The sequence below is a fragment of the Antechinus flavipes genome, chromosome 5 (assembly GCF_016432865.1).
Source record: "Antechinus flavipes isolate AdamAnt ecotype Samford, QLD, Australia chromosome 5, AdamAnt_v2, whole genome shotgun sequence".
In the NCBI taxonomy this organism is placed as follows: Eukaryota; Metazoa; Chordata; class Mammalia; order Dasyuromorphia; family Dasyuridae; genus Antechinus; species Antechinus flavipes.
In genome coordinates this window covers 276,528,566-276,549,731 of record NC_067402.1, presented here as the reverse complement: position 1 = coordinate 276,549,731, position 21,166 = coordinate 276,528,566, and positions in this window count along the sequence as shown.

Below are 21,166 nucleotides of genomic sequence, written 5' to 3'. Positions count from 1 at the left end.
GGCTGCCCAACACAGAACGCGCTCCCATTCAATCCATGAGAGATGCCAAGAAGGTTCATCTAGGAGTTTCTCTTACAGGGGTTAACAGAAGTACAAGCAGACACAATTGTTTCTTTCTAGGGAAACTATTTGGATTTGGGAATTTGCTCTGCAACCCACCTGGAATTCATTACTAACAAAGTTTTTTAGATTAAAATAAGTCTTTTATTTATTTCTCTCTGTGAAGATTTTCTTAGGCGGGGAGAGAGGGAGAGAGAGAAAGAGAGAGAGAGAGAGAGAGAGAGAGAGAGAGAGAGAGAGAGAGAGAGAGACCTTGTGTGCACATTGACCATGAGGCTGGGCCAATTAACTTTTTTTTCAGTCTTGTCCAGCAGCCACCACTCTACTCATGCCCATTTTCCCATCATTCCCCGCCCTCCTGCTGACCCCATCACCACCTTGCCTCTCCCTCGCTTTCCCAGTTCCATCGTTCTGCTCTTTTCAAATGAACATCCACTTATATATTTATTCTTCCTGGCAACAATAACAGGCCTTTTCAACAGTGTGGAAAGTTTCATGACTAAACAAAAAAGACAGTCCTCTTCTTTGTTCCTTGAGGTGTAGAAATCCAAGATGGTGATATCCTAAGGTGTAAAACGTGCTATGTTCATACACATAGGGATGTGCTGGTAAATATTTATTTAACAACCAGCTCTCTGAAGGAAAAAGGTGATGTTATGAATTATATATTTTAAATTTAATTCTAATTCAATGGAGAAAAATGTACCCATCCAAATCCTTTTTATGTGGATTGTTGTATAGCTACATGCAATCTATCTTGGGTATGTGTGGCTGACTTTTTGAAGCTCAGTATAAAACTTTACATTTATCCTGATTAGATTTGGCTTCTCACCTTGCTTTGATTGTAACTAGAACTGATATAGCACTTTTTTTTTTCTTTTTGCTGAGGCAATAGGGTTAAGTGACTTGCCCAGGTGACATAACTAGCAAATGTTAAGTGTTTGAGAGCAGATTTGAACTCAGGTTCTCATGACTCCAGTGCTTAGTGCTCTATCCACTATACCATCTAGCTGCTCCTATATAGCACATTTAGTTTTATAACATCCTTTACAAATATCCCATTTGAATCCCACTACAATCCTGTGAAATAGGTGCAATTATTGTTTTCATTTTACAGATGAGCAAACTGAGACCAGGAAATAATAAATTAGAATTATAGAATTATAGAATAAATCTAGAATTACAGAGATAGGAATCAAACTTTCTGACTCTAAGTCCAATCCTTTATGTACCTCAACATCTAGCACAATCACTATTTTCAGGATGCAAAATTGATTCTGTGCCAGATTATCAAAGAGTCTCTAAAAAATTGGCTTGGAGCCCTGCTATTGACTGTTTTTTTTTATTTTTTTAGTCATTTTTCATTTACATTTTACTTTTCATGACTCAATTTAGAGTTTTCTTGGCAGAAATTCTAGTGTAGTTTGTCAATGTCTTCTCCAGTTCATTTTACAGATGAGGAAACTGAGGCAAACAGAATAAAATAACCTGCTGAGGCTCATACAGCTTGTAAATGTCTTGAGACTACATTTGAACTCAGGAAGATTGACTCCAGCCTGGTAGTTCTATCCACTATGGCGCCACCTAGCTGCCCAATTTGATTGGTAGCTTCTCAGAAATTCATTTTTTTCTCTTCCTGGCATTCAGAGAGAACTGGTTTTTAGCTGAACCCGACTGCAGGACTCCTGTCTGCTGGTGATTTCCTAGCCAGCCTGGCCTTCTGTGTATTCCAGAGTACCCAGTACATCAGACATTCCTCCTCCCCCATGCATTCTCCAGAACCGTAAGATCCTCTCTGGTCATTGTCTCCCTGTGGTGCTTTGTGGTTCGCCTGATGCAATGGCTTTTGTTGTCTTGTTTTCCCTGTGGATTGGACCCTGTACACATTATTTATGGAATCTCTCCTAGGAAACTGGTATTTTTTAATTGAGGCTTTTGCATCAATTTACATTGCATCTGTTTCTGAATATATCCTTCCTTTGCTTCCTTATTCAGAGTGCAGAAGTTGGGATTTCTTTAGCCAATTAACAAGTATTTATTAAGCATCGACCATGTAACATGTGCTGGTGCTCTAAAGACAAAGGCAAAACAAGGATGACGCTCAAACTGTGCATTTTAGTAGGGCAATATGACATCTGCCCATACAGAAGCTCTCTATACAAGCTCTGGACATGGTAGCTTAACAGGGGAAGGACTAACTGCCAGGAGAACCAGTAAAGAGCTCTCAAGAGTTCCAAAAGAGATCGGAGAGTAGACAGAACATAATTGACATAGGAAATAGCTAATACAAAGTGATGAGGGCATCTAATATAAGGCTGGCCTGTGTGAAAGGGAGTAAAGGTATAAAACTAGGAAGATAAGCCATTAATGAGTCAAACAGAAGAATCAGAGGGAATCACTGAAATTTATTGAGTAAGCGATGAGTATAACATGATCAGACCTATTCTTTAGGAAAATAGCTATAGCAGTTGTGTGTAAGATAGGGGAAATGGTTGTTTTACATATAAATAGACTAATTTTGTTTCAAGGGCTCAAGGATATCCTTCTACTACCATCCCATATGTCATCCCTTTCTCCTTCTCTATACTAACCTGTGAATTCCTTGTGGTTGACATTCTTCTCACTTTGTCCTCATTTGCCCCAAACTCTCTATTTGCCCATTAGAGATGAAATTTAAATTGGAAATTTCCTTCCAAAGAGTAGAAAAGGCACTTAAATTTACATCATTTTAGTTCCTTTCCTTAGAGCAGGTTTTACTAACTGAGAGGACACTGGGAACCTAGAAGGCAGATGCTCCCACAGGAAGGAGGAAGCTCTCCAAAGAGAGTCAGATTGGAGACATCAAGGACTCATTTCCTCTTCTTTGCATTCTTTCAGAGTCCTTCTGGCAAGGAAGCAGACCACAGCCTATACTCCAAGGCCACATGTGTACAGATACTGTACACTGTGGTTCAGAGAGGAGTCGCCCTTCTGTCCTTGGCCATGAGATTGCTTTTGATCGTTGAGCATTCTAGACCTGCTGACTAAAGCTCTGATTCCCAGTCTTGGTTCTGTGGAACCTCAGGGGGCCTCTGGTTAGCCCAAGGGATGTTGCAAAACTCTGGCAACATTTTTTTTTAAAAATCTGGCTTAAGAAGTAAAATATATGTCTCGTGTAGGGATAGAGGGGAGAGGTGCTGTTTAAACTCAAGCAAACAATAGAAATGTGGGGCAGGGGCGATGCTCATTTCCAAGAGCAGTAATTTGTTTGTACTCCGAACTGTAGCTTAGGGAAAGAATGATAAGAGCAAATCCCAAACAGACCTTAAGAATTCTAAAAATACCCATAATTTGGGTTGTTGGAAATTTTCTTTTAAAGACTACCTAAATTTCAATGGACTTTTTAGAGTAGCTACCTTTTTAGAACTACAAGATAATTAAATGAAAAAAAATTAAAAGAACAAATAAATTCCAATCCATATATTTATTTATTTTTGTGTTTGGGGTAATTGGGGTTAAGTCACTTGACTAATGTCCCATAGCTAGTAAGTCTTAAGGTCACACTTGAACTCAGGTCCTTCTGACTTTAGCAGAGGTCCACTTGGCCATCTAGGTGCCATCAATTGTATACATTTATATAGATGTTGGTTGATTAGTATATGTATAGGTAGATTACAGTGTACATGAATATATGTTTGTATTGTGCATAATAATTATATATAGTCTTGATCTGGACTTCTTTAGCCTGCGGAACCTCTATTGTGACTTCTTCCTCCATCCAATATATCTCTATCCAATTATTCTACAACTCAATTTCTTAAAGGATTGTCTTGGCCAATAAAAGGCTAAGTCTTACTCAGTTTCACATACCTCATGGATAATAAAGGTGGGGGTTATATCTATGTAGGTCTTCCTGACTCCAAGGCTAGACCTTTAATCTCTATACCACTCCGATTCTCCATTAAGCATCTGCTATGTCTGGGACATTTTACCAGACATACAAAGAATACAAAGTTGAAAAAGGACCTCGTTTTGGTTGTCTGTGTTAGTTGTGTGTGTGTGTGTGTGTGTAAAAAACAACGCAAATAAGAATAACTTAGAATTTGTTAGTTATATGATACTCTATCATTTATACCAAATGCCATAAGGAATATCATACAAAAATATATAATAATAAATAAAAGTGGTCTGGTCATATCATTAGCATTGGAGAGTCAAAGTACAGTAGTGATGCAGACAGAATTTGTCAAGACTAAGAGGATGGCTTCTGGCACGTTAGGTACCTTCACCCTATACCATTTAAAGAATGACATTTATAAAGATTGCTTAGAATAAAGAGGTATGGACAGGAAGGGATCTGTCCCAATGGAAGTACACACACACACACACACACACACACACACACACACACACAGAAGATCATAGATGCATTTGGGTATTGAAATACAGCTAATAATACTGCATGTTAGATTGTAGAGAATATACCTAAGATTTGATTATATGATCATCTTTTTATGTATTGAAATCATATATTTTATCTTGCATTTGGTTATTACAGAGACTGCTGCCAATGAACTGTTGGGCCACATTCCAGTGCTAGAAGACAATGAATTCGCCCAGTTCTCCCAGGTAAAGTCATATTCCTTCACGTCCCCCTATCAACTGCCTTGATTCTTCTGTACCTGTTAGAAAAGCACTCTTTGGAAGAATCAATGCAAAAACACAGAATGTGAGAGGAAGGGACACTGAGGCCTTTATGTTAGAATAAATAAAATGAAGAGTTGGGGCTGAGAGAATGTCAACGTTTGGAAGAATCTTAGACTAAGAATTTCAGAATTAAGATGGGACCTTAGAGTGCCGAGTCGGGAGCATCCTTAAAACATGGATTTTCAGATCGAAGAAGTACCTTAGAACATAGAATATCAGACTTAGAAGTCACTTAAAATAGACAATATCAAAACTGGGATGATCCTTAAAACACCATGTCATAAATTAAAAAAAATCCTTTCCAGAATAAAAAGTTATAGTTTAAAAAGGATTTCAGAATTCATCTTGTCTCTTATTTTATAGATGGAAATATTGAGTGCCATAAAGTGATTGTGATTTCAGTTCTGAACATGCATCTGAGTCATCTGTATTCCCTCAGTCTTTACTTTGATAATCAGAATAACATGGATTGAGTGTGATACATTTCCAGGCAGCACTTTCTGTAAATTGCCAGACTCTTCAGGGTACTTTCCCCCCTTTCTGCTCCCAGCCTACCCCAGTCAACATTAACCAGACCAAACAAGTCATAATTTGGGAATGTGGGATTGGAGGACTCTCAGAATTGAATTGACAACTAGAAATTAGAAGAAAAAGGCCTTAGGAGGAGATTCTTTAAAAAATAAGATAACTTCTTTTTATTTCTTTTGCCCTTTCTAGGATTTTCAACTGCCTTATTTGGATCATATGGCACTGACATTGAAAGAACGGCCATGGTAAGCAGGTATTATACATTTCTAAGTGATTCACCTATGCATACAAAGAAACAACTCACAGGGCCATAGACTGAGATTTGAAAAGGATCTCACAGGTCAATGGTTCCATTTATAGAGGAGAAAACCAAGGTCCCAAGTTTTCCAAAGGCATATAGGTATTGAGTGTCTGAAGTGAGATTTAAACTCAGTTCTTTTTCATTCTAAGTCCATTACTCTGACTACTTTATCATACCTGTCTCATAATTAATTGAATTATGGCAAATGGCGGTAGGGAGGGGAGGGGAGCAGAACTAAGATGGTGGAGAATAGAAAAGTCTTTTCCTGAGCTCTCTCTGGCTTGCCTCAGATTCAACACCAGATCAAGCCTCTGAATTATGGCAAATAGAATTGACATTTTTGCCTGAAGACATATTTGTGGATTGATTGACAGTGCCACTGAATCACTCTAAGCAGGAGACAAGCTTGAATTGTTTTTCAGAAAATGGTGGATTTTGGCTAATCTGGCCACACTTTTTCCATCAATCTGGCTGATAACCAATGAACCCACAGATAACTGGGCTAAAAGGAGCCATCTGGAAATAAGAGGAGAACCAAGCAATTTGGCTCATACACTGACCCATTTCTCAGTCTCAATCTCAGCAGCAACACATCCTGACAGAACATAAAATACTAGAGCTTGAAGGCACTGGGAGAAACCTTGAGACATCATAGGATCTTAAACTCAGAATGGGAAGGGACTTCAGGAAGTATCTAATTGAAACCTCTCATTATACAGATGAGAAAACTGAGGTCCCCCAAAGCACTTCTGACTCTGCTTTTAAGCTAATTCTAGCTCATTATTTATCAGATGATCTTTCATTTCTTCTAGCAAACAGGCAGGACCTTAGAACCAGAGCCCCAGTAGCCTCTGGGTCCAATCCTTCCCCCAAGTTTATTTATATTTTTTTACAGATAAGATAAAGTTAAGTGACCTAGGATTATAGTGTCTTATATTTTAAGTTGCAGTGGACCTCAAAAGCCAGGAAGGCTTTGTTCTACAGGGAAAGAAACTGAGGTCTTGGGAGGTGAGATTACTTTCTCAAGATCACACAGCTAGGGAGTGGAAGGGATGTTCATTAGGAGCCAAATGAGGTTAATATTCTTTTGGGGATCTAAGGTGTCACTGACATCATTGGCCAAGTGCATGCTGGGAAATCCCAGCCAGCTATCACTAGGGACCCCGATTCTAGGACCTGGAATGCAAGTGAGAAGTATCAGACAAGTTTCCAGTGTAATGGATGCCTCCCTAGCTGCACGGACTTGGCATTCCTGCTGCTTGGAGGCAGGTGGAGAGGGCTTTTTTTTTTTTTAAGTTGTTATTAAGAAACACTGTAGATTACCTTCAATAAGTGCTATTTGATGACTTGCTTTCTCCCACACAGTCAGCCATCTGTTCTGACCAAGCCGTTCCATATTTGCAGCTGGACCTACCTTGTATGAGCTCTGTGCTGTGGTGGCCCGCGTGGGGGATTTTCCAGACCCTGTAGAGAAATCTGGAGAAATGGACTTCTCCCCAGCTCCTCCCCCTACCTCCCCCCCCCCCCGCCCCCCGCCCCAGCCCTCCCCAGGCCAGTCATCTCATTTAGGCACTCCACGGGAAGGGCCAGGGACCATCAGCTTCCCGCTTCCACGGGGTCATCTCCGGCCTAGCAACTCACAACTCTGCTACAACAAAGGGCTCCCGGGGGGGCTGCCTGGATGCAGCTATTCCGTGGTACTCTGTTTTCTTGGCACTCAGAAAAAACAGCCTCCGACCGGAAAAACCTTGCTGCCCTCTCCCTAGAGCTATGAGCCTGGCCCAGGACTAGAGGCAAGAAATGTGAGCCTGCCGCTGGGCCTCCCATTCCATCAAGTACGAGACATCCTGTGTGACCTGAGTCTTGGATTCCCCAGATGAATTTGCTGGCAGGGAACCTGAATTCAGAGGAATGAGGTTATGGTTAGCAATAGGCAGCAGCTACAGGCCTTTGGGCCCCGGGCACAATGTAGGCAAGGGAAGAAATCCATTCATTAGCAAGCAATTATTAAGTGCCTACTATATTCCAGACATGAGATCTGGAGACAGAAAAGACAAAAAATGAAATTGTTGCTACCCTTGTGGCATTTAAATTCTGTGTGTGTGTGTGTGTGTGTGTGTGTATTTAAGGGAGGAACAAATGTAAATGTAAAGGAATAGGGACCAAACCTGTAATATCATTGACATAGGGACCTCCCAGTGAAAGAAACTACCTCTGTAGATGCAGATGGGTGACTTCTCTGCATCTTACAGTTTGTTGCTGTAAAATTGGATGGATTATTCAAAGTCACACAGTCAGTATGTGTTAAGAGGTAAAACTTGCACTCATGTCTCTTGACTCAGAGCTGTATATACCACCACACTGCCACAACACCCTATGAGTGTGTTAGTATATAAAAAGCTCTGAGACTGAGATTAAGGGGTTAAATGATCTCACTCAGAGTCACACAGATAGTGTCTAAATGAAGATTTGAACTCAGGTCCTTTTGACTTTTTTTATTTATTTTTATTTTTTTAAATAGCCTTTTATTTACAAATTATATATATGGGTAATTTTACAGCATTGACAATTGCCAAACCTTTTGTTCCAATTTTTTCCCTCCTTTCCCCCAATCCCTCCCCTAGATGGCAGGATGACTAGTAGATGTTAAATATATTAAAGTATAAACTAGATACACAATAAGTATACATGACCAAACTGTTATTTTGCTGTACAAAAAGAATCGGACTCTGAAATATTGTACAATTAGCCGGTGAAGGAAATCCAAAATGAAGGTAGGCCCTTTGGACTTTTTAATCCCAAACATGCACTATCTAGTTACTTAACATAGCTTGGTTACCTGTATGATACAGAGCAAGTCATTTCATCTTAACCTGTTTCTTTTTCTATTAAAATGAGTTGATTAAATTAGATGACCTTTAAATTTCATGGTGGCCCTAGAGCTATCAACTTATGAATAATACCTTTTGCCACTTGTGTGATCTTGAAAAAGTTAATTAATCTTTCAATTTAATTCAGTAAACATTTATTAATGTATTGTGTTAAGCACTGGGGGATATAAAAAGAGACAAAAGATAGGCCCTGTCCTTAAGGAGCTTACAATTTAATGAGGATGACAACAAACAAACAAATATATACAAAGTGAGCTGTGTATAGGATAAATTTGTTGTTGTTTTTCAGTTGTATCCAACTCTTTATGGCCCCATTTTGGAGTTTTCCTGGCAAAGACACGAGTAGTTTGCCATTTCCTTCTCCAACTTCTTTTGCAGATGAGGGAAATGAGTCAAATAGGATAAAATGACTTAACCACCGTCACACAGCTAGTAAATGTCTGAGATCATATTCTAAATGAAGAAGATAAGTCTTATAGGAAAAGATAATGATAAATGTTGGAGGGGATTTGGGAAAACTGGAACACTCATACATTGTTAGTGGAGTTGTGAATGGATCCAACCATTCTGAAGAGCAATTTGAAACTATACCCAAAGGGCTAACAAACTCTCCATACCTTTTGATCCAGCAATGCCTCTACTGGGCCTATATCTCAGATCATGAAAAAGGGAAAAGTTTCCATATGTACAAAAATGTTTATAGCAGCCCTTTTTATAATGGAAAGGAACTGGAAACTGAGTGGATGCCTATCAGTTGGGGAATGACTGAATAAATTCTGGTATATAAATGCTATGGAACATTATCGTTCTACAAGAAGCAATCAGCAGGATGATTTCAAAGAGACCTGGAGAGACTTACATGAACTGATTGATGAAGTGAGTAGAACCAGGAGAACATTGTACACAGCAACAACTAGATTATATCAATTCTGATGGATGTGGCTCTTTTCAACAATGAGTTGATTCAAGTCAGTTCCAATAGACTTGTGATGGAGAGCCATCTGCATCCAGAGAGAGGACCATAGGGACAGAATGTGAATCACAACATAATATTTTCACTTTTGTTGTTGTTTTCTTTTTTTTCTTCATTTTTTTTCCTTTTTGATCTGATTTTTTTTTGTGCAGCATGTTAAATGGGGAAATATGTTTAGAAGAATTGCATCTGTTTAACCTAGATTAGATTACTTGCTGTTTAGGGGAGAGGAGTAGGGGGAAGGGAGAGAGAGAAATTTGGAACACAAGGTTTTGCAAAGATAAATGTCGAAAACTCTCTTTGCATGAATTTTTAAAATAAAAAGCTATTATCAAAAAAAAAAAAAAAAAAAAAAAGATGGTGAATCTTATTGACTCCAGGCCCAGTATTCTAATTGACCATTGTGCCATATAACTGGCCCAAAACTACAAATTGGGGTCTGCCGTCTGAGTAGCTATGTTGAGTAACGTTGGGTGGAGTCTGACAAAGATGAAGACAGTTAATTCAATCTCATTATCAATAATATCCTTCAAGAGACTGAACTTAAAATGAGAATTTTGGAAGGAAAAAAGTTTCAAATCTCCCCAAATATTAGTTGCTAATAATCTCTCAGATGATTCTCTCCCTAAAATGGGGAAGCTGAAGAGTGTATATTGCCTGTATCCATTCAAAGTCTGAGGTCAGTGGATATTTATTTCAACTTCAAATAGGAGTTAACAGGTCACATCTGAATGGAGACTCTCTTCAACACTGCCACTGAACGAGCTATAAATCAAAGCTGAAGAGAAAGAGAATATTTATTAGAGCTGGAAGTACCCTTAGATTATGTGGACCAAACTCTTCATTTTTACAGATATTATATGAATGTCAGCTACAATGACTGCATTTCCTGAGTGTGTAGTGAGATATCATTGTGGACTGGAGTCACCAGGAAAGATTTCATCTAGGAAGCAGAATTTAGGCTAGATCTTGAAGAATGAAAATGAAATGTCTAATTCTGGTGGGTAGGTAAGCATCAAAACAGTGGGGAAAACATGGGCTAAATTTGATTCTGTTCGACTCAGTCATTTATCAGGTACTTATTATGAATAGGACAATGCTGTCTCTAATATATTTTGGCTGTGTGCTACAGGACAAGTCATCTAACTTCTGAATGACCTGCTTTCCAGGGAACTAAAGCTATAAATTTTAGACAAGCTACTAAGCTTTATTTGGAAAAGGGGTTTCCTAATGTGGAAATTCCTAATGTGGAATCTCCAATGAAATAATCGCTCCAGTTATAGGATCGGTTTTGGACTTAGAAGGGACTTGAGGGGATCTTCTGATATAAACCCTATTTTTTTCTTTTTTTATTAAAGCTTTTTATTTTCAAAACATATTCATGAATAATTTTTCAACATTGATCTTTGCAAACTTTGTGTTCCAAATTTCCCCCCCCTTCCCTAACCCCCTCCCCTAAACGGCAACTAATCCAATATATGTTAAGGCTTATAAACCCTTTTGTTTTTTTACAAAGAAAGAAACTGAGGCCCAGAGTAAGATTAAGTAACTCAGCCAGAGCCACAAAACTGGGAAGAATTTGATTCTAACTCACCAGGTCTTCCTGGCCCAACACTTTATCTACTATACCACACTTTTTGGTTCCATGAGTTTTACATAAGAGAGGTCAATCAAAAAAGGGAGGCAAGTACTCAGAGAAATGAGAGGGTCATTTCCAACAGGAATGATCTTTCAAAATCCCCTGGTATCTTCCCATTCTTTAATGCTATTCCTGAAATAATGGGTTCCGACCATTTGTTTTTTCTCTTTTGCATGATCAGCTTCATTGGTTTATGGTAGAGTTGGGTCTCTGCAAACAGAATGGGACCATCAGAGTTTATGGAGCCAACCTTCTTTCATCCTATGGGGAGCTGATGGTAAGTGTGCTCTCTATCCTGGCAAAGAGTCCTTCTTCATCATTCCTGAACCCCCAGCTTCTCCCATCATTCATCACCAATAAATGCTTCATTCATTCATTCATTCATTCACTCAACAGTCGTTGCTCATTCATTCAAGAGTCATCATTCATTCATTCATGTGGGACTAGATGGAATCGTTTCTTTCCTTCTACAATTTCTTTTCAGCTCTTCCTGGCCTAGAGAATTTCCAAATCTCCCAAACTGCTCAGTTTGTACACTGGAGGGCAGTGTGGAGCCTGGTAAAAACTGCCATTTTGGAATCCAGAAGGGGGATAGTGGAGAGAAGTGTGCTAAAGTGGACTTTCATTTTTACATGTCAGGGAAGACAAAGCTCCAAGCAGCTGCCCTCATTACTGTTAAAAAATGTCACTGAATAGCAAATGATTTTGTCCAAAAAATCCCTGAATTCAAAAGTTCTGGAAAGCCACAGACCAATTCTAATCTGGAATGTCTGTGTTTATTCTCTTGCCGGTGAAGGACTGGATTTCCCTCAGGCCCCTTATCTTATTTCTCAAGGTCTTGGCATTGTGTACAAGAGAATGGAGAGGGTCAGAAAATGCAAGGGGATGTTTGCAATCTTTCCCATTAGAATTACTGTACTGGGAATGAAGCTAACTGCTTAGCCAAGCCCAATCGCAGAGAAGGTCCCAGAGGGCCCGAGAGTGGATGTTTTTCTTTGAAAAAATATTCATTTGTTTTGCTAGCTTTGCTTTCTACATTACCTACATTTCAAAATGCATCCTGCCACTTCCTCGTCCAGAGAGCCATGGCTTGTGGATGACAGAAGTAAGGAGATAAAGTGCTAAGCTTGGAGTCAGAAAGAGATGAGTCTGAATTTTGTCTGAGATGCTTAGCAGCTGACTGACCAGATCTCAGCCTTAGTTTCTTTTTCTGCAAAATAATAACTCCTACCAACCAAGGCTGTTCTGAGGAGCAAAGTGCTTTGCAAACTTGTTGTTGCTATTCAGTCACTTTGAGTTCTGTCTGAGGCTTCGAGACCCAATTTGAAGGGGTTTTCTTGGCAGACACTGAGGTGCTTTGCCATTTCCTTCTTTAGCTCATTTTACAAATGAGGAAACTGAGGCAAATAGAATTAAGTGACTTGCCCAGGGTTACACAGTAAGTGTCTGAGGCCAGATTTGAATTCAAGATGAGTCTTCCTGACTTTGTCCAATGTCCCAACTAGTTATCTTTCTAAACGTTAAAGCTATATAAATGCTATCTATTATTGTTATCATCACTGCTGTTGTTTTGATTATCATAGGGTTTAGACATAAGATTTCATTGGTATAGGGAACTCATTCTATTAATGTCGGTTGGAACATTTTCGGCAACTGATAGCTACAGAAAGTTGAGTAAAGTTAGAAATGATTTGTCCAGAGTCATTCAGTCAATTATGTATCAGGGGCCAGAATTCAAGCAGGTCTTCCCGACTTTAAGTCCAATTTTCTATCCACTACGACAGAGATATCGAACATGTTACATTAAAATTTAATTATGAAATATTTAATAAAACAAATAGAGATATAACAAAATACAGAAAATATTACTAGGTAATTTTCCAAGTCAATATAAAACCCTCAGGAATCCTTATGGATCATTTAGGGTTCTATTTTTTATTTTAACTTGACAGCACTGCACCAAATGGTATTGCTTTTAATCACCTGTAATAGAAAATAAAAAAGACAGGAAAAGTATTTCCATAAAACCAAACCAGGTAGCCTCCTAAAGAGGATATATTTTCCCTTCATCTTGTCCAATTCTTTCATTTTGAAAATGACAAAACCAAGACTCAATGAGGTTAAGGGTGAAAGATACTCCTACAGGTTTTGGCACTCACTGCTGTTGCACAGTTACCCATCCATTTTTTCCTAAATTATATGATTATTATTCATGTCCTTTCATAAAATAATAATAGGGAACTGAATCAAACTATTAGAGACCTAGGTCTGAATATTTTGATATTCTATGAGTACAAGTGCAGCTAAGAAGGAGACATGCAGCCTGCTTGTGTAAGGTTCCTTCAAATCAGGAAGTATTTGTTTGCTTTTGTTCTTGTATTATCAGATCTAACCCACTGTGGTTACAAATGTTTGTTGAATTGAGTTAAGTGGAATGGAGCAAGAGATGATATATTTTTTTAATACATATGTACATTTCTGGGCTGATCTAGTCCATGCTGCCTCATGCCCACAAATCATTGGTAGGGTTATGTTGCACACTTATATCCACTGGATATATTTCCATTGCATTGGTTCACCCTAATTTTGGTTCATCCTAATTTTGATTTCTCAGAGTTTGTGATATCCCAAGATTTACAATCATGTGATATTACCATGAGAATATGGCTTTTGAATCAATTATGTGTTAATGTCAGGGATTAGTGTGTTAGACCTCATAAAATCCTGTTGAATGTCCAAAAGGCTATCTAGCCTTTTCTCCATATCTTATCCAAAACTGTAGAAATAATACTTATCTTTCAGGAACTGGGAAAAGTAATTATGATAGAGATCAGAGCAAGACCCATAATTTTATTGGTGCAAGGAGTTCCCAATGAAGAATTTCATACCATAGCTTAAATTTACACTAAGATGCAAAGGATTACTATAAAAGCTTTCCAGAGGGCAGATTTCTACAAATGATGAGAGTGATGATGATTCTTATAGTTGATCGTGGACATATTAACCAGAACATATTGTTAGATTTTCAGTGTGAGCATCTATTCTTCAGGAATAGGCAACTGCTCAAAACAGGGCTTAATTTATTGTTTTGTTGATTATCTAATTTTAAAAAAGAGAGAGAAAAAGTGATGGTAATTCAGGATAAGCTGAACTATCAAAATGATGCATAATTTTTCCCTCAGAGAGACAGTTGTTAAAACATCTCCAAGCACTCCATTGACAAGAGTTAGAATATGGAGTCCCTGGCTATCTCCATCACAGTTTTACTGAGAATCTACTCTTATTTCTTATAAAAACTTTTGTTAACTGAAAGAAATTTTATGTTTTGAATAAAAATAGCTCCGGATCACAGCCGTGTGAACTGATGAGATATAAGGGGATTGTTGCCAAGGATGAGTTTTTCGTTAAATGTGAATATTCACTGTCATATAAGATAGGAAGTAAAAATATCATTATACCCTTTGTCTAGATGGGGAGACTGAGGCTTAGATTAAATGACTTGGACAAGATTACAACTAATGTCTATCACATAATAAGTATGTAATGAATGTTAATTGATTGATCGATGATGTGTTTCACTGATTAACTTCTTACAACCCAATTAAAGCCAAAAGTCATCGGATCATGGCTCTACATCTGGAAGGCATTTCAGAGACCATCTGCTCCAATTCCCTCACTTTCAGCTGAGGAAAATGAGATGGAGAGAAGTAAAACAACTATCCACACTTCCCTTCTCTGAGCTTCCATTCATAATATCCTAGATCTACAACTGAAAGTGGCCTCAGAGAGCACTTAGTTCAATCCTGTCACTTGTCAGATGGGGAAACTGAGGCCCACAGAGCTAAGTTGACTTGCCCAAGGTGAGAGCAGGAGCTGATCAAATCTTTTACTTCTTAGTATTCCAAATAGCATCTACCACAATGTAAATCAGGATCATCAAATCTCAGGATAGAAGAGATCCTCAAAGTGTTCATAGATCACAATCTCTAGCAATGGACAGAGAGTATCCTTATCAATAAAATCATAGAAGGATTATAGAGTTACAATATGTAGAAAACCCAGTACAGTATCTATTGCTGGAGATGTGCAACTAATGAACATATGGTTGCTGTCCAAATGGAATTGAAGACACGGATTGAATACTGGAGTCAGAAAGATCTAAAGTTGAATCCTGCCTCAGATGCTTATTATATCACCCTAAGCAAATCTCTTAATCTCTCTGAATCTGTTTGTTCAAGAATTGTTTAAAAAATGGGGTTTGAGCTAGATGGATTCTAAGGTCCTTTCCAGTTCTAATCCAATAATTCAATAATCCTTCACACTTAATGCAGAATTCCCTTCCAAAATTCTATGCTGATCTTCAAACATGGTGAAAAGATGGTCTTGATTCTCAAAAGTCATCCTCAAGGAGTATAAGCTCAGAGCAGCTTCATTAAGCTGGAAATACTTCAGCTACATTCATGGTTAACAGACTATTTATGCTTCCTGGAGGCCAAGAAGGCTAAGTATGAAAATGATCATTCTCCATTAGGCTGGATATTTAGTGGATAAAGAATTCTTTGACCAGAACTGCTCACAAAACCCAAATACACAATGTCCCTCACTCCTATGTTTTCTTAGTGATAATAACAAATCAATAGAAAAGGGCATTAAAAGAATATGGAGAGTTTCTAGATTATTGTTGTAGAACAAAGCTGTACAGAACTAACAAGCAGAAAATCCATTTGTTGAAATCTGAAATCTTATCATCCTTAAAATGAATCTTATTATCCTTGAAATTCTTGCTATGGATGAAACTAGAGGATCCAGAAAAAGTATAGCTAAGTGGAAGGATGGTTCAATGGTTCTCTGGGAGAGGCAAATAAAGATTTGGCAGTATTGGCTTTATTGTGCATCCAAATACCACAAGAAGAATCAATTCACTGGAGACTGAACAAACTCGTATTGCAGAACTCGACAACCATTTGCTTAAACAAACAAAATCACCATGAAGATAAACTATAGCCAAGGCATCAACATCTATTGCAGATAATGGGGTAATAGAAGAAGTCTAAAAATTAAATCAACATTACTTTAATTCGTGGTGCCTTCAAGTAATGGAGATGGCATTATTCTTCTGAGATATTAAGTAAAGAGCAAATGGAAAAAAATCTGTAATCCTTAGAGTATACTGGCAAGGCAAATGATATAATGTATCTTCCATACTACCACTCCCATTGATAAAATCATATTTATTTATGACATTGACACTCTTGGTGGTGTTAAGGACAAATATTATAAACCATAGTTTAATGATAAGAACCAACAAGAGACAAAAATTGTAGTAATATAATGAGCTGCACACATTAAAGAAATAGCAATTTGAAAAAGAACAAAACTATCAAGTTATGATCTGCTATTGAGTCAACCCTAACCTGACCATTTAAATAATCTGTTAACTTGGAAAAATAGGAAATGGATAAAAGAACAGATGCTGATATATAATCACCACTTCCTAGGATATGAATTGATTGCTACAACTGGGAACCAAAAGATATTAGAAATTGTCTCAACTAATAACTACTCAATGTCTTTACCAAACAGAGAGATATGACAGCCAAAAGTCATGTCAATTTATAATATGAATCTGTTTGCAAAGTCTTATGGAGAAAGGAGATAGAAACTTGGAGGCTAGGGGACAGCTAGATGGCACAGTAGATAAAGCACCAGTCCTGAATTCAGGGGGCCCTGAGTTCAAATCTGGCCTCAGACACTTATTACTTCTTATCTATGTGATCCTGGGCAAGTCACTTAACTCCAATTGCCTCAGAAAAAAAGAAAGAAAGAAAAAAGAAAATTGGAGGCTCTAAATTAGCAGAAAAATGGCAGATCCAACTCTTCAGCTTATAGGAACTCTAACTGAAGCCCTCTTGGTAGTAGCAGTAAGAAAAACTCAAGAAAGAGGTAGAAAGAACCACAGAAATAATGATACCCAGTGGGGGAGCAGGCCCCCAAAAGATCAATGCCAAGAATCCCTCAAGAGCAGCATGATGACATTATTATAGGCTATTAATAGCTCTTCATTACCAAAGACATAAATTGTTTCTTCAAGTTATTTGGCCTGGTGATTCTTTCTTGTATGACTTCTCCATATGATCCTTATGCATTTTCACTCCTCTCACAAGTGGCATGTGAATTAGTGGAAAAGAGTTCTCCACTCTTTTATGGAGGAAATATTCTATTGCTACTTTTCTTACAATATTATCCTATTAAGTGGCCTTATTTTGAACTAGTGGTGTCTATTAAAATGATAATCCAATGGGGTTCATGAATTATTGTTTTGAGTGGATGAGGTCCCACAAAATACCTTTAACATTGAGTAGTTTTCTTAGGACCCACACATAAAAGTATATCCCACATGTTGAAAAATAATGAGATATCTCTCCATGTGTCCTCTCCTTCCTGACATAAGTCCTCTACCCACAATCACTTTCTTTCTCTCTATACTAGCCCCCAGTCCTCTCTTTCTTTCTGCTTCCCTTCATCCTGTTCTCCCAATGTTTTTGCACCTAGAACTTGTTTCTCCCCCAGTTCTGTGACTTCTTTTTGTTTTATTTCTTTTCCTCTGTGTGTCTTTCTCTTTCTTACACACATACACACACTTTCACAGAGTAATGTAAGCCACATGCAAATGCAAATAGGAACAGAAAATGTCCAGGAAAGATTCATCACCACACAGGGAGAATCTAAGCAATGTAACTAAAGCTCTAGAAAATGTTTCTAAAGTAATAAGTCCTTGTCAGATTCCAATCCATCTAAACCAAGAGGCTGTTTTTTTTTTTCTTTTTGCATTTCAAACTCTGCATGTGCAAAATCCCAGGGACATTCTTTGTTTCCCCCTTTATTTTACTTTATTTTAGCCATTGCTGTCAAATAATCTTGATTGTGTTCTTTTAACACTCAGCCTGGCCTCATGTCTCTATAGAGTAAAAGCTAATGACCTGTAGTTCACTCTTGGCAGACTTCAGCCATAGCCATGCTCTATTTGGAGCCGAGTAGAGCCTTGGAAGGCATAGTTGGGTGAGTCACCCAATGCTGCCTCTAGGGCTTCATGGGTCTTTAAATACCATTGCTGTGGTCATTTCTTTCTACAGGATTATTATTACACTAGGGTCTTGAGATCAGCATACCCCATAGAGCAGCTGGGAAGTTGGGCCACATCCAATGGGGGTTGATCACTGGAAGGACCAAATGGACCTCATTCTAATAGTTTTAACAGTAGCATGGTGCCGCTGCCTGGACCCAACAGCCATTATGAGAGGCTACAGAAGGTTTCATTCAGGAGATCTAGTCATTCTGAATTTCCTTCATACAATTAAAAGAGAGATAAAGACAGAATAATAAAGATAGACATATGAGAGAGAAAGAGAAGGAGGAGAGAGGGAGTGAAGAGGGAGAGAAGAAGGGAGACAGGAGACAAAAAGAGGGGGATATGAAGAGAGAGGGGAAAAAAGAAGAAGAAGAAGAAGAAGAAGAAGAGAGAAGAAGAGAGAGGAGGAGAAGGAGGAGGAGAAGAAAGAGGAAAAGGAGAAAATATTTAAAATCTGGAAATATTTGAGTCTGAAGGGTCTTGATATCAAATAATTCCTCAGGAAAGCAACAAATTTAGATAAGAAACTTATCACAAGGAAAAAATATATTTTCATATTTATACTGGGTTTGAATCTTGTTTCTTCCACTCCTACTTATGTAACCCCGGACAAGTCACCCTGTCTGGGGCTCAACTCCTCATTCATATAATAAAAGGATTAGACTAGAAGACCCAGAAGACTCATTCTAGCTCTAACTTTCTGATCCTAGTAAGGGAAGGGAAAATGCCTACTATGTGCCAAACATGCACTTTATAAATATTACCTCATTTGATGCTTTTCACAACCTCAGAAGGTATGTGCTTTTATCCCCATTTTACAGATTAAGAAACTGAGGCAGTTGATATTAAGTGACTTTCTTAGGATCACATAACTAGTAAATGTCTGAGACTAGATTTGAACTCAGACCTTCCTGATTCGAAGGTCAGCATTGTACCATCTAGCACCTTGTTTCCCTTTTCCTTTCCCCTTCTCCTTCCGAGTATATAGTTAGAGGACCTAGTTTTAATTCCCTCCTTGACACTTATAGCCTTTATGGTCTTGAGCAAATTATTGAATTTTCCTGAAATTCACTCTATATAAAATGAGGAGATTGAACAGAATGGTTTTTGAGGTCTTCTCCATCTCTACTATGATCCACTAAAGTATACTGATAATAATCTAATAATCAGTCCTCATTTATGTAGTGCTCAGAAATCTAATAGTCTAAATCATTCTGAGGGCAGCTAGACGAATCTATAGTGTACAGAGCACGAAGACCTGACATCAAATCTGGCCTGAGACTGTGATTCTTGGTAAGCCATGTCACCCTTTTTTGCCTCAGTTTCCTCATTTGTCAAATGAGCAGGAGAATGACATAGCAAATCGCTCCAAGTGTCTTTGCTAAAAAAACCCAAAAAACAATGGGTCATGAAGAGTCATACATGACTGAAAAAAATTAAACAAGAACAAAATATTGTGAATATCTATCCAGGAAAAAATGAAAGATTGAAAGCATAAGAGTTTGGTAGAAGAAAAGAGAAAAGCAGAAAAACAGAGAAGATACAAAGTCCAGATCTTTCTGAATTTCCTTCATGCATTTAAAACAGAAAAATAAAATAAGAGATAAAGATGAAAGAGAGAGAGAGAGAGAAGGAAACAGAGAGAGATAGAGATAGAGAGAGAGAAGAGACAAGAGAGAAATAGAGAGTGTGAGAGAAAGAGAGAAGAGACAAGAGAGAAAGACAGTGAATGAGAGAAAGAGAAAGGGAAGAGAGGGAGAAATGGATAGACAGAGACAGAGAGAAAGAGTGAGATAAAGAGAGACAGAGACACACAGACAGAGAGAAGAAACAAAAGAGAAGAGGCAAGAGAGAGAGAGAAGATGAGAGAAAGATAAAGACAGAAGAAACAAGAGAGAAATAGAGAGAGAGAGAAATAGAAAGAATGAGATAAAAAGAGAGGCAGAGATAGAAATAGACAGAGATAAGAGAAGAAAGAGAAAGAAAGAGACAGAGAAAGAGAGTGAGAATGAGAGACAGAGAGAGACAAGAGAAAAAGAGAGAATGGGAAGACAAGAAAGAGAAATAGAGAGAGATAGAGAAAGACAGAGAAGAGGTAAAGACAAGCTTGTGTCCAGAAGGAAGCATCCCTCTTATTGGCTGAAGACACCTGTAGTAGATAGGCCATGAAAAACTTTTTTTTCTTCAGCCAAGGAGAAGCCACAGATCAAGAAATCTGTCTAAAAAGAAGAAAAAAAGATATAGAGAAGAAAAGGCAGGGACACAAAGGCAGCAACTCCTGCCAATAATCTGAACGAGACTTTTATTCTGAGGCTGCCTAGCAGCAGCACATAAACAGACAGAGCTCCAGGGTCAGAGGGCAATGTCACCAAGACCTCCTAGAAGAGCTGTGAATGGACTTGTTGAAAGAGAGAGAGGACATCATGGTAAGCTACTACGTCTCCGAGGATCCTGATAGCAAGGGAAACTTCCATGTCCGTCTCTGCTCTTGCTCCCTCGTACTTCATATGTCTGTCTCTGTGACAGTTGGTTATTGAACTTTGGGACAAGCTGACTGATATTTCAGACCCAGAATATACTCAGTGGTTGGAACCACGGCTCTGGGCTACAAAGTCAGAAATAGCCATGTCCGCAACTAGGCGAAATGGGCCTCAGATACTTCCTAGCTATGTGGCTCTGGGTGCCTCTGTTTTCTCATCTGGAAAATAAAGTTCATAATAGCATCCACCTCCAAGGATTGTTGTGGGAATCAGATAAGATAATATTTGTAAAGCCCTTTGTAAAACTTGTAAATACTAGCTATTATCATTATTAGATACTTTTAGTTAGGTTGTTTGTTTTTTTCCTTGCAAGTGATCTGCACAGGGTCATACAACTAGTGTCTGAGGGCAGATTTGAACTCAGTTCCTCCCGACTTCAGAGCCGGTATTCTATCTACTGCTCCCTTCTGGCGCCCCCT